Below are 13,122 nucleotides of genomic sequence, written 5' to 3'. Positions count from 1 at the left end.
CCCAGTGCTCTGCAAGCTCTCCAGGACAGCATAAAATCTGGGGCTCTGTGCTTTCTTTCGTTCTGAACAAGTGTTACTGTTTTCTGCACAAAAGCGATTCTGCGAAGCAATGGGAAAACTTCTGCTTCCCAGGCACAGAGAAGGTGCTAGCAGGGAATTCTCTGCCTGCCTTTCCCCAGTGCTCTGCAAGCTCTCCAGGACAACATAAAATCTGGGGCTCTGTGCTTTCTTTCCTTCTGAACAAGTGTTACTGTTTTCTGCACAAAAGCGATTCTGCGAAGCAATGTGAACAGGCACAGAGAAGGTGCTAGCAGGGAATTCTCTGCCTGCCTTTCCCCAGTGCTCTGCAAGCTCTCCAGGACAACATAAAATCTGGGGCTCTGTGCTTTCTTTCCTTCTGAACAAGTGTTACTGTTTTCTGCACAAAAGCGATTCTGCGAAGGAATGTGAAGACTTCTGCTTCCCAGGCACAGAGAAGGTGCTAGCAGGGAATTCTCTGCCTGCCTTTCCACAGTGCTCTGCAAGCTCTCCAGGACAACATAAAATCTGGGGCTCTGTGCTTTCTTTCCTTCTGAACAAGTGTTACTGTTTTCTGCACAAAAGCGATTCTGCGAAGCAATGTGAACAGGCACAGAGAAGGTGCTAGCAGGGAATTCTCTGCCTGCCTTTCCCCAGTGCTCTGCAAGCTCTCCAGGACAACATAAAATCTGGGGCTCTGTGCTTTCTTTCCTTCTGAACAAGTGTTACTGTTTTCTGCACAAAAGCGATTCTGCGAAGGAATGTGAACAGGCACAGAGAAGGTGCTAGCAGGGAATTCTCTGCCTGCCTTTCCCCAGTGCTCTGCCAGCTCTCCAGGACAACATAAAATCTGGGGCTCTGTGCTTTCTTTTGTTCTGAACAAGTGTTACTGTTTTCTGCACAAAAGCGATTCTGCGAAGCAATGTGAACACTTCTGCTTCCCAGGCACAGAGAAGGTGCTAGCAGGGATTCTCTGCCTGCCTTTCCCCAGTGCTCTGCAAGCTCTCCAGGACAACGTAGAATCTGCGGCTCTGTGCTTTCTTTCCTTCTGAACAAGTGTTACTGTTTTCTGCACAAAAGCGATTCTGCGAAGCAATGTGAACAGGCACAGAGAAGGTGCTAGCAGGGAATTCTCTGCCTGCCTTTCCCCAGTGCTCTGCAAGCTCTCCAGGACAACATAAAATCTGGGGCTCTGTGCTTTCTTTTGTTCTGAACAAGTGTTACTGTTTTCTGCACAAAAGCGATTCTGCGAAGCAATGTGAACACTTCTGCTTCCCAGGCACAGAGAAGGTGCTAGCAGGGAATTCTCTGCCTGCCTTTCCCCAGTGCTCTGCAAGCTCTCCAGGACAACGTAGAATCTGGGGCTCTGTGCTTTCTTTCGTTCTGAACAAGTGTTACTGTTTTCTGCACAAAAGCGATTCTGCGAAGCAATGTGAACAGGCACAGAGAAGGTGCTAGCAGGGAATTCTCTGCCTGCCTTTCCCCAGTGCTCTGAAAGCTCTCCAGGACAACAGCAAATCTGGGGCTCTGTGCTTTCTTTCGTTCTGAACAAGTGTTACTGTTTTCTGCACAAAAGCGATTCTGCGAAGCAATGGGAAAACTTCTGCTTCCCAGGCACAGAGAAGGTGCTAGCAGGGATTCTCTGCCTGCCTTTCCCCAGTGCTCTGCAAGCTCTCCAGGACAACATAAAATCTGGGGCTCTGTGCTTTCTTTCCTTCTGAACAAGTGTTACTGTTTTCTGCACAAAAGCGATTCTGCGAAGCAATGTGAACAGGCACAGAGAAGGTGCTAGCAGGGAATTCTCTGCCTGCCTTTCCCCAGTGCTCTGCAAGCTCTCCAGGACAACATAAAATCTGGGGCTCTGTGCTTTCTTTCCTTCTGAACAAGTGTTACTGTTTTCTGCACAAAAGCGATTCTGCGAAGCAATGTGAAGACTTCTGCTTCCCAGGCACAGAGAAGGTGCTAGCAGGGAATTCTCTGCCTGCCTTTCCGCAGTGCTCTGCAAGCTCTCCAGGACAACATAAAATCTGGGGCTCTGTGCTTTCTTTCCTTCTGAACAAGTGTTACTGTTTTCTGCACAAAAGCGATTCTGCGAAGCAATGTGAACAGGCACAGAGAAGGTGCTAGCAGGGAATTCTCTGCCTGCCTTTCCCCAGTGCTCTGCAAGCTCTCCAGGACAACAGCAAATCTGGGGCTCTGTGCTTTCTTTCGTTCTGAACAAGTGTTACTGTTTTCTGCACAAAAGCGATTCTGCGAAGCAATGTGAACACTTCTGCTTCCCAGGCACAGAGAAGGTGCTAGCAGGGAATTCTCTGCCTGCCTTTCCCCAGTGCTCTGCAAGCTCTCCAGGACAGCATAAAATCTGGGGCTCTGTGCTTTCTTTCGTTCTGAACAAGTGTTACTGTTTTCTGCACAAAAGCGATTCTGCGAAGCAATGGGAAAACTTCTGCTTCCCAGGCACAGAGAAGGTGCTAGCAGGGAATTCTCTGCCTGCCTTTCCCCAGTGCTCTGCAAGCTCTCCAGGACAACATAAAATCTGGGGCTCTGTGCTTTCTTTCCTTCTGAACAAGTGTTACTGTTTTCTGCACAAAAGCGATTCTGCGAAGCAATGTGAACAGGCACAGAGAAGGTGCTAGCAGGGAATTCTCTGCCTGCCTTTCCCCAGTGCTCTGCAAGCTCTCCAGGACAACATAAAATCTGGGGCTCTGTGCTTTCTTTCCTTCTGAACAAGTGTTACTGTTTTCTGCACAAAAGCGATTCTGCGAAGGAATGTGAAGACTTCTGCTTCCCAGGCACAGAGAAGGTGCTAGCAGGGAATTCTCTGCCTGCCTTTCCGCAGTGCTCTGCAAGCTCTCCAGGACAACATAAAATCTGGGGCTCTGTGCTTTCTTTCCTTCTGAACAAGTGTTACTGTTTTCTGCACAAAAGCGATTCTGCGAAGCAATGTGAACAGGCACAGAGAAGGTGCTAGCAGGGAATTCTCTGCCTGCCTTTCCCCAGTGCTCTGCAAGCTCTCCAGGACAACATAAAATCTGGGGCTCTGTGCTTTCTTTCCTTCTGAACAAGTGTTACTGTTTTCTGCACAAAAGCGATTCTGCGAAGGAATGTGAACAGGCACAGAGAAGGTGCTAGCAGGGAATTCTCTGCCTGCCTTTCCCCAGTGCTCTGCCAGCTCTCCAGGACAACATAAAATCTGGGGCTCTGTGCTTTCTTTTGTTCTGAACAAGTGTTACTGTTTTCTGCACAAAAGCGATTCTGCGAAGCAATGTGAACACTTCTGCTTCCCAGGCACAGAGAAGGTGCTAGCAGGGATTCTCTGCCTGCCTTTCCCCAGTGCTCTGCAAGCTCTCCAGGACAACGTAGAATCTGCGGCTCTGTGCTTTCTTTCCTTCTGAACAAGTGTTACTGTTTTCTGCACAAAAGCGATTCTGCGAAGCAATGTGAACAGGCACAGAGAAGGTGCTAGCAGGGAATTCTCTGCCTGCCTTTCCCCAGTGCTCTGCAAGCTCTCCAGGACAACATAAAATCTGGGGCTCTGTGCTTTCTTTTGTTCTGAACAAGTGTTACTGTTTTCTGCACAAAAGCGATTCTGCGAAGCAATGTGAACACTTCTGCTTCCCAGGCACAGAGAAGGTGCTAGCAGGGAATTCTCTGCCTGCCTTTCCCCAGTGCTCTGCAAGCTCTCCAGGACAACGTAGAATCTGGGGCTCTGTGCTTTCTTTCGTTCTGAACAAGTGTTACTGTTTTCTGCACAAAAGCGATTCTGCGAAGCAATGTGAACAGGCACAGAGAAGGTGCTAGCAGGGAATTCTCTGCCTGCCTTTCCCCAGTGCTCTGAAAGCTCTCCAGGACAACAGCAAATCTGGGGCTCTGTGCTTTCTTTCGTTCTGAACAAGTGTTACTGTTTTCTGCACAAAAGCGATTCTGCGAAGCAATGGGAAAACTTCTGCTTCCCAGGCACAGAGAAGGTGCTAGCAGGGATTCTCTGCCTGCCTTTCCCCAGTGCTCTGCAAGCTCTCCAGGACAACATAAAATCTGGGGCTCTGTGCTTTCTTTCGTTCTGAACAAGTGTTACTGTTTTCTGCACAAAAGCGATTCTGCGAAGCAATGTGAACACTTCTGCTTCCCAGGCACAGAGAAGGTGCTAGCAGGGAATTCTCTGCCTGCCTTTCCCCAGTGCTCTGCAAGCTCTCCAGGACAACATAAAATCTGGGGCTCTGTGCTTTCTTTCCTTCTGAACAAGTGTTACTGTTTTCTGCACAAAAGCGATTCTGCGAAGCAATGTGAACAGGCACAGAGAAGGTGCTAGCAGGGAATTCTCTGCCTGCCTTTCCCCAGTGCTCTGCAAGCTCTCCAGGACAACATAAAATCTGGGGCTCTGTGCTTTCTTTCCTTCTGAACAAGTGTTACTGTTTTCTGCACAAAAGCGATTCTGCGAAGCAATGTGAACAGGCACAGAGAAGGTGCTAGCAGGGAATTCTCTGCCTGCCTTTCCCCAGTGCTCTGCAAGCTCTCCAGGACAACATAAAATCTGGGGCTCTGTGCTTTCTTTCGTTCTGAACAAGTGTTACTGTTTTCTGCACAAAAGCGATTCTGCGAAGCAATGTGAACACTTCTGCTTCCCAGGCACAGAGAAGGTGCTAGCAGGGAATTCTCTGCCTGCCTTTCCCCAGTGCTCTGCAAGCTCTCCAGGACAACATAAAATCTGGGGCTCTGTGCTTTCTTTCCTTCTGAACAAGTGTTACTGTTTTCTGCACAAAAGCGATTCTGCGAAGCAATGTGAACAGGCACAGAGAAGGTGCTAGCAGGGAATTCTCTGCCTGCCTTTCCCCAGTGCTCTGCAAGCTCTCCAGGACAACATAAAATCTGGGGCTCTGTGCTTTCTTTCGTTCTGAACAAGTGTTACTGTTTTCTGCACAAAAGCGATTCTGCCAAGCAATGTGAACACTTCTGCTTCCCAGGCACAGAGAAGGTGCTAGCAGGGAATTCTCTGCCTGCCTTTCCCCAGTGCTCTGCAAGCTCTCCAGGACAACATAAAATCTGGGGCTCTGTGCTTTCTTTCCTTCTGAACAAGTGTTACTGTTTTCTGCACAAAAGCGATTCTGCGAAGCAATGTGAACAGGCACAGAGAAGGTGCTAGCAGGGAATTCTCTGCCTGCCTTTCCCCAGTGCTCTGCCAGCTCTCCAGGACAACATAAAATCTGGGGCTCTGTGCTTTCTTTTGTTCTGAACAAGTGTTACTGTTTTCTGCACAAAAGCGATTCTGCGAAGCAATGTGAACACTTCTGCTTCCCAGGCACAGAGAAGGTGCTAGCAGGGATTCTCTGCCTGCCTTTCCCCAGTGCTCTGCAAGCTCTCCAGGACAACGTAGAATCTGCGGCTCTGTGCTTTCTTTCCTTCTGAACAAGTGTTACTGTTTTCTGCACAAAAACGATTCTGCGAAGCAATGTGAACAGGCACAGAGAAGGTGCTAGCAGGGAATTCTCTGCCTGCCTTTCCCCAGTGCTCTGCAAGCTCTCCAGGACAACAGCAAATCTGGGGCTCTGTGCTTTCTTTTGTTCTGAAGAAGTGTTACTGTTTTCTGCACAAAAGCGATTCTGCGAAGCAATGTGAACACTTCTGCTTCCCAGGCACAGAGAAGGTGCTAGCAGGGAATACTCTGCCTGCCTTTCCCCAGTGCTCTGCAAGCTCTCCAGGACAACATAAAATCTGGGGCTCTGTGCTTTCTTTCGTTCTGAACAAGTGTTACTGTTTTCTGCACAAAAGCGATTCTGCGAAGCAATGTGAACAGGCACAGAGAAGGTGCTAGCAGGGAATTCTCTGCCTGCCTTTCCCCAGTGCTCTGAAAGCTCTCCAGGACAACAGCAAATCTGGGGCTCTGTGCTTTCTTTCGTTCTGAACAAGTGTTACTGTTTTCTGCACAAAAGCGATTCTGCGAAGCAATGGGAAAACTTCTGCTTCCCAGGCACAGAGAAGGTGCTAGCAGGGATTCTCTGCCTGCCTTTCCCCAGTGCTCTGCAAGCTCTCCAGGACAACATAAAATCTGGGGCTCTGTGCTTTCTTTCGTTCTGAACAAGTGTTACTGTTTTCTGCACAAAAGCGATTCTGCGAAGCAATGTGAACACTTCTGCTTCCCAGGCACAGAGAAGGTGCTAGCAGGGAATTCTCTGCCTGCCTTTCCCCAGTGCTCTGCAAGCTCTCCAGGACAACAGCAAATCTGGGGCTCTGTGCTTTCTTTCCTTCTGAACAAGTGTTACTGTTTTCTGCACAAAAGCGATTCTGCGAAGCAATGTGAACAGGCACAGAGAAGGTGCTAGCAGGGAATTCTCTGCCTGCCTTTCCCCAGTGCTCTGCAAGCTCTCCAGGACAACATAAAATCTGGGGCTCTGTGCTTTCTTTCCTTCTGAACAAGTGTTACTGTTTTCTGCACAAAAGCGATTCTGCGAAGGAATGTGAACACTTCTGCTTCCCAGGCACAGAGAAGGTGCTAGCAGGGAATTCTCTGCCTGCCTTTCCGCAGTGCTCTGCAAGCTCTCCAGGACAACATAAAATCTGGGGCTCTGTGCTTTCTTTCCTTCTGAACAAGTGTTACTGTTTTCTGCACAAAAGCGATTCTGCGAAGCAATGTGAACAGGCACAGAGAAGGTGCTAGCAGGGAATTCTCTGCCTGCCTTTCCCCAGTGCTCTGCAAGCTCTCCAGGACAACATAAAATCTGGGGCTCTGTGCTTTCTTTCGTTCTGAACAAGTGTTACTGTTTTCTGCACAAAAGCGATTCTGCCAAGCAATGTGAACACTTCTGCTTCCCAGGCACAGAGAAGGTGCTAGCAGGGAATTCTCTGCCTGCCTTTCCCCAGTGCTCTGCGAGCTCTCCAGGACAACATAAAATCTGGGGCTCTGTGCTTTCTTTCCTTCTGAACAAGTGTTACTGTTTTCTGCACAAAAGCGATTCTGCGAAGCAATGTGAACAGGCACAGAGAAGGTGCTAGCAGGGAATTCTCTGCCTGCCTTTCCCCAGTGCTCTGCAAGCTCTCCAGGACAACATAAAATCTGGGGCTCTGTGCTTTCTTTCGTTCTGAACAAGTGTTACTGTTTTCTGCACAAAAGCGATTCTGCCAAGCAATGTGAACACTTCTGCTTCCCAGGCACAGAGAAGGTGCTAGCAGGGAATTCTCTGCCTGCCTTTCCCCAGTGCTCTGCGAGCTCTCCAGGACAACATAAAATCTGGGGCTCTGTGCTTTCTTTCCTTCTGAACAAGTGTTACTGTTTTCTGCACAAAAGCGATTCTGCGAAGCAATGTGAACAGGCACAGAGAAGGTGCTAGCAGGGAATTCTCTGCCTGCCTTTCCCCAGTGCTCTGCAAGCTCTCCAGGACAACATAAAATCTGGGGCTCTGTGCTTTCTTTCGTTCTGAACAAGTGTTACTGTTTTCTGCACAAAAGCGATTCTGCGAAGCAATGTGAACACTTCTGCTTCCCAGGCACAGAGAAGGTGCTAGCAGGGATTCTCTGCCTGCCTTTCCCCAGTGCTCTGCAAGCTCTCCAGGACAACGTAGAATCTGCGGCTCTGTGCTTTCTTTCCTTCTGAACAAGTGTTACTGTTTTCTGCACAAAAACGATTCTGCGAAGCAATGTGAACAGGCACAGAGAAGGTGCTAGCAGGGAATTCTCTGCCTGCCTTTCCCCAGTGCTCTGCAAGCTCTCCAGGACAACAGCAAATCTGGGGCTCTGTGCTTTCTTTTGTTCTGAAGAAGTGTTACTGTTTTCTGCACAAAAGCGATTCTGCGAAGCAATGTGAACACTTCTGCTTCCCAGGCACAGAGAAGGTGCTAGCAGGGAATACTCTGCCTGCCTTTCCCCAGTGCTCTGCAAGCTCTCCAGGACAACATAAAATCTGGGGCTCTGTGCTTTCTTTCGTTCTGAACAAGTGTTACTGTTTTCTGCACAAAAGCGATTCTGCGAAGCAATGTGAACAGGCACAGAGAAGGTGCTAGCAGGGAATTCTCTGCCTGCCTTTCCCCAGTGCACTGCAAGCTCTCCAGGACAACATAAAATCTGGGGCTCTGTGCTTTCTTTCGTTCTGAACAAGTGTTACTGTTTTCTGCACAAAAGCGATTCTGCGAAGCAATGTGAACAGGCACAGAGAAGGTGCTAGCAGGGAATTCTCTGCCTGCCTTTCCCCAGTGCTCTGCAAGCTCTCCAGGACAACATAAAATCTGGGGCTCTGTGCTTTCTTTCGTTCTGAACAAGTGTTACTGTTTTCTGCACAAAAGCGATTCTGCGAAGCAATGGGAACACTTCTGTTTCCCAGGCACAGAGAAGGTGCTAGCAGGGATTCTCTGCCTGCCTTTCCCCAGTGCTCTGCAAGCTCTCCAGGACAACGTAGAATCTGGGGCTCTGTGCTTTCTTTCGTTCTGAACAACTGTTACTGTTTTCTGCACAAAAGCGATTCTGCGAAGCAATGTGAACAGGCACAGAGAAGGTGCTAGCAGGGAATTCTCTGCCTGCCTTTCCCCAGTGCTCTGAAAGCTCTCCAGGACAACAGCAAATCTGGGGCTCTGTGCTTTCTTTTGTTCTGAACAAGTGTTAGTGTTTTCTGCACAAAAGCGATTCTGCGAAGCAATGTGAACACTTCTGCTTCCCAGGCACAGAGAAGGTGCTAGCAGGGAATTCTCTGCCTGCCTTTCCGCAGTGCTCTGCAAGCTCTCCAGGACAACGGAGAATCTGGGGCTCTGTGCTTTCTTTCGTTCTGAACAAGTGTTACTGTTTTCTGCACAAAAGCGATTCTGCGAAGCAATGTGAACACTTCTGCTTCCCAGGCACATAGAAGGTGCTAGCAGGGAATTCTCTGCCTGCCTTTCCCCAGTGCACTGCAAGCTCTCCAGGACAACATAAAATCTGGGGCTCTGTGCTTTCTTTCGTTCTGAACAAGTGTTACTGTTTTCTGCACAAAAGCGATTCTGCGAAGCAATCGGAAAACTTCTGCTTCCCAGGCACAGAGAAGGTGCTAGCAGGGATTCTCTGCCTGCCTTTCCCCAGTGCTCTGCAAGCTCTCCAGGACAACATAAAATCTGGGGCTCTGTGCTTTCTTTCGTTCTGAACAAGTGTTACTGTTTTCTGCACAAAAGCGATTCTGCGAAGCAATGTGAACACTTCTGCTTCCCAGGCACAGAGAAGGTGCTAGCAGGGAATTCTCTGCCTGCCTTTCCCCAGTGCTCTGCAAGCTCTCCAGGACAACAGCAAATCTGGGGCTCTGTGCTTTCTTTCGTTCTGAACAAGTGTTACTGTTTTCTGCACAAAAGCGATTCTGCGAAGCAATGTGAACAGGCACAGAGAAGGTGCTAGCAGGGAATTCTCTGCCTGCCTTTCCCCAGTGCTCTGCAAGCTCTCCAGGACAACAGCAAATCTGGGGCTCTGTGCTTTCTTTCGTTCTGAACAAGTGTTACTGTTTTCTGCACAAAAGCGATTCTGCGAAGCAATGTGAACAGGCACAGAGAAGGTGCTAGCAGGGAATTCTCTGCCTGCCTTTCCCCAGTGCTCTGCAAGCTGTCCAGGACAACATAAAATCTGGGGCTCTGTGCTTTCTTTCCTTCTGAACAAGTGTTACTGTTTTCTGCACAAAAGCGATTCTGCGAAGCAATGTGAAGACTTCTGCTTCCCAGGCACAGAGAAGGTGCTAGCAGGGAATTCTCTGCCTGCCTTTCCCCAGTGCTCTGCAAGCTGTCCAGGACAACGGAGAATCTGGGGCTCTGTGCTTTCTTTCGTTCTGAACAAGTGTTACTGTTTTCTGCACAAAAGCGATTCTGCGAAGCAATGTGAACACTTCTGCTTCCCAGGCACAGAGAAGGTGCTAGCAGGGAATTCTCTGCCTGCCTTTCCCCAGTGCTCTGCAAGCTCTCCAGGACAACATAAAATCTGGGGCTCTGTGCTTTCTTTTGTTCTGAACAAGTGTTACTGTTTTCTGCACAAAAGCGATTCTGCGAAGCAATGTGAACAGGCACAGAGAAGGTGCTAGCAGGGAATTCTCTGCCTGCCTTTCCCCAGTGCTCTGCAAGCTCTCCAGGACAACATAAAATCTGGGGCTCTGTGCTTTCTTTCCTTCTGAACAAGTGTTACTGTTTTCTGCACAAAAGCGATTCTGCGAAGCAATGTGAACAGGCACAGAGAAGGTGCTAGCAGGGAATTCTCTGCCTGCCTTTCCCCAGTGCTCTGCCAGCTCTCCAGGACAACATAAAATCTGGGGCTCTGTGCTTTCTTTTGTTCTGAACAAGTGTTACTGTTTTCTGCACAAAAGCGATTCTGCGAAGCAATGTGAACACTTCTGCTTCCCAGGCACAGAGAAGGTGCTAGCAGGGAATTCTCTGCCTGCCTTTCCCCAGTGCTCTGCAAGCTCTCCAGGACAACGTAGAATCTGGGGCTCTGTGCTTTCTTTCGTTCTGAACAAGTGTTACTGTTTTCTGCACAAAAGCGATTCTGCGAAGCAATGTGAACAGGCACAGAGAAGGTGCTAGCAGGGAATTCTCTGCCTGCCTTTCCCCAGTGCTCTGAAAGCTCTCCAGGACAACAGCAAATCTGGGGCTCTGTGCTTTCTTTTGTTCTGAACAAGTGTTACTGTTTTCTGCACAAAAGCGATTCTGCGAAGCAATGGGAAAACTTCTGCTTCCCAGGCACAGAGAAGGTGCTAGCAGGGATTCTCTGCCTGCCTTTCCCCAGTGCACTGCAAGCTCTCCAGGACAACATAAAATCTGGGGCTCTGTGCTTTCTTTCGTTCTGAACAAGTGTTAGTGTTTTCTGCACAAAAGCGATTCTGCCAAGCAATGTGAACACTTCTGCTTCCCAGGCACAGAGAAGGTGCTAGCAGGGAATTCTCTGCCTGCCTTTCCCCAGTGCTCTGCAAGCTCTCCAGGACAACAGCAAATCTGGGGCTCTGTGCTTTCTTTCGTTCTGAACAAGTGTTACTGTTTTCTGCACAAAAGCGATTCTGCGAAGCAATGTGAAGACTTCTGCTTCCCAGGCACAGAGAAGGTGCTAGCAGGGAATTCTCTGCCTGCCTTTCCGCAGTGCTCTGCAAGCTCTCCAGGACAACATAAAATCTGGGGCTCTGTGCTTTCTTTCCTTCTGAACAAGTGTTACTGTTTTCTGCACAAAAGCGATTCTGCGAAGCAATGTGAACAGGCACAGAGAAGGTGCTAGCAGGGAATTCTCTGCCTGCCTTTCCCCAGTGCTCTGCAAGCTCTCCAGGACAACAGCAAATCTGGGGCTCTGTGCTTTCTTTCGTTCTGAACAAGTGTTACTGTTTTCTGCACAAAAGCGATTCTGCGAAGCAATGTGAACACTTCTGCTTCCCAGGCACAGAGAAGGTGCTAGCAGGGAATTCTCTGCCTGCCTTTCCCCAGTGCTCTGCAAGCTCTCCAGGACAGCATAAAATCTGGGGCTCTGTGCTTTCTTTCGTTCTGAACAAGTGTTACTGTTTTCTGCACAAAAGCGATTCTGCGAAGCAATGGGAAAACTTCTGCTTCCCAGGCACAGAGAAGGTGCTAGCAGGGATTCTCTGCCTGCCTTTCCCCAGTGCTCTGCAAGCTCTCCAGGACAACAGCAAATCTGGGGCTCTGTGCTTTCTTTCGTTCTGAACAAGTGTTACTGTTTTCTGCACAAAAGCGATTCTGCGAAGCAATGTGAACAGGCACAGAGAAGGTGCTAGCAGGGAATTCTCTGCCTGCCTTTCCCCAGTGCTCTGCAAGCTCTCCAGGACAACAGCAAATCTGGGGCTCTGTGCTTTCTTTCGTTCTGAACAAGTGTTACTGTTTTCTGCACAAAAGCGATTCTGCGAAGGAATGTGAAGACTTCTGCTTCCCAGGCACAGAGAAGGTGCTAGCAGGGAATTCTCTGCCTGCCTTTCCCCAGTGCTCTGCAAGCTCTCCAGGACAACATAAAATCTGGGGCTCTGTGCTTTCTTTCCTTCTGAACAAGTGTTACTGTTTTCTGCACAAAAGCGATTCTGCGAAGCAATGTGAACAGGCACAGAGAAGGTGCTAGCAGGGAATTCTCTGCCTGCCTTTCCCCAGTGCTCTGCAAGCTCTCCAGGACAACATAAAATCTGGGGCTCTGTGCTTTCTTTCCTTCTGAACAAGTGTTACTGTTTTCTGCACAAAAGCGATTCTGCGAAGGAATGTGAACACTTCTGCTTCCCAGGCACAGAGAAGGTGCTAGCAGGGAATTCTCTGCCTGCCTTTCCGCAGTGCTCTGCAAGCTCTCCAGGACAACATAAAATCTGGGGCTCTGTGCTTTCTTTCGTTCTGAACAAGTGTTACTGTTTTCTGCACAAAAGCGATTCTGCGAAGCAATGTGAACAGGCACAGAGAAGGTGCTAGCAGGGAATTCTCTGCCTGCCTTTCCCCAGTGCTCTGCCAGCTCTCCAGGACAACATAAAATCTGGGGCTCTGTGCTTTCTTTTGTTCTGAACAAGTGTTACTGTTTTCTGCACAAAAGCGATTCTGCGAAGCAATGTGAACACTTCTGCTTCCCAGGCACAGAGAAGGTGCTAGCAGGGATTCTCTGCCTGCCTTTCCCCAGTGCTCTGCAAGCTCTCCAGGACAACGTAGAATCTGCGGCTCGGTGCTTTCTTTCCTTCTGAACAAGTGTTACTGTTTTCTGCACAAAAGCGATTCTGCCAAGCAATGTGAACAGGCACAGAGAAGGTGCTAGCAGGGAATTCTCTGCCTGCCTTTCCCCAGTGCTCTGCAAGCTCTCCAGGACAACAGCAAATCTGGGGCTCTGTGCTTTCTTTTGTTCTGAACAAGTGTTACTGTTTTCTGCACAAAAGCGATTCTGCGAAGCAATGTGAACACTTCTGCTTCCCAGGCACAGAGAAGGTGCTAGCAGGGAATTCTCTGCCTGCCTTTCCCCAGTGCTCTGCAAGCTCTCCAGGACAACAGCAAATCTGGGGCTCTGTGCTTTCTTTCGTTCTGAACAAGTGTTACTGTTTTCTGCACAAAAGCGATTCTGCGAAGCAATGTGAACAGGCACAGAGAAGGTGCTAGCAGGGAATTCTCTGCCTGCCTTTCCCCAGTGCTCTGCAAGCTCTCCAGGACAGCATAAAATCTGGGG

Source organism: Strix uralensis, unplaced genomic scaffold (genome assembly GCF_047716275.1).
Source record: "Strix uralensis isolate ZFMK-TIS-50842 unplaced genomic scaffold, bStrUra1 scaffold_218, whole genome shotgun sequence".
Classification (NCBI taxonomy): domain Eukaryota; kingdom Metazoa; phylum Chordata; class Aves; order Strigiformes; family Strigidae; genus Strix; species Strix uralensis.
The sequence above is the reverse complement of the archived record's forward strand: the minus strand, read 5'-3'. Positions refer to the sequence as shown.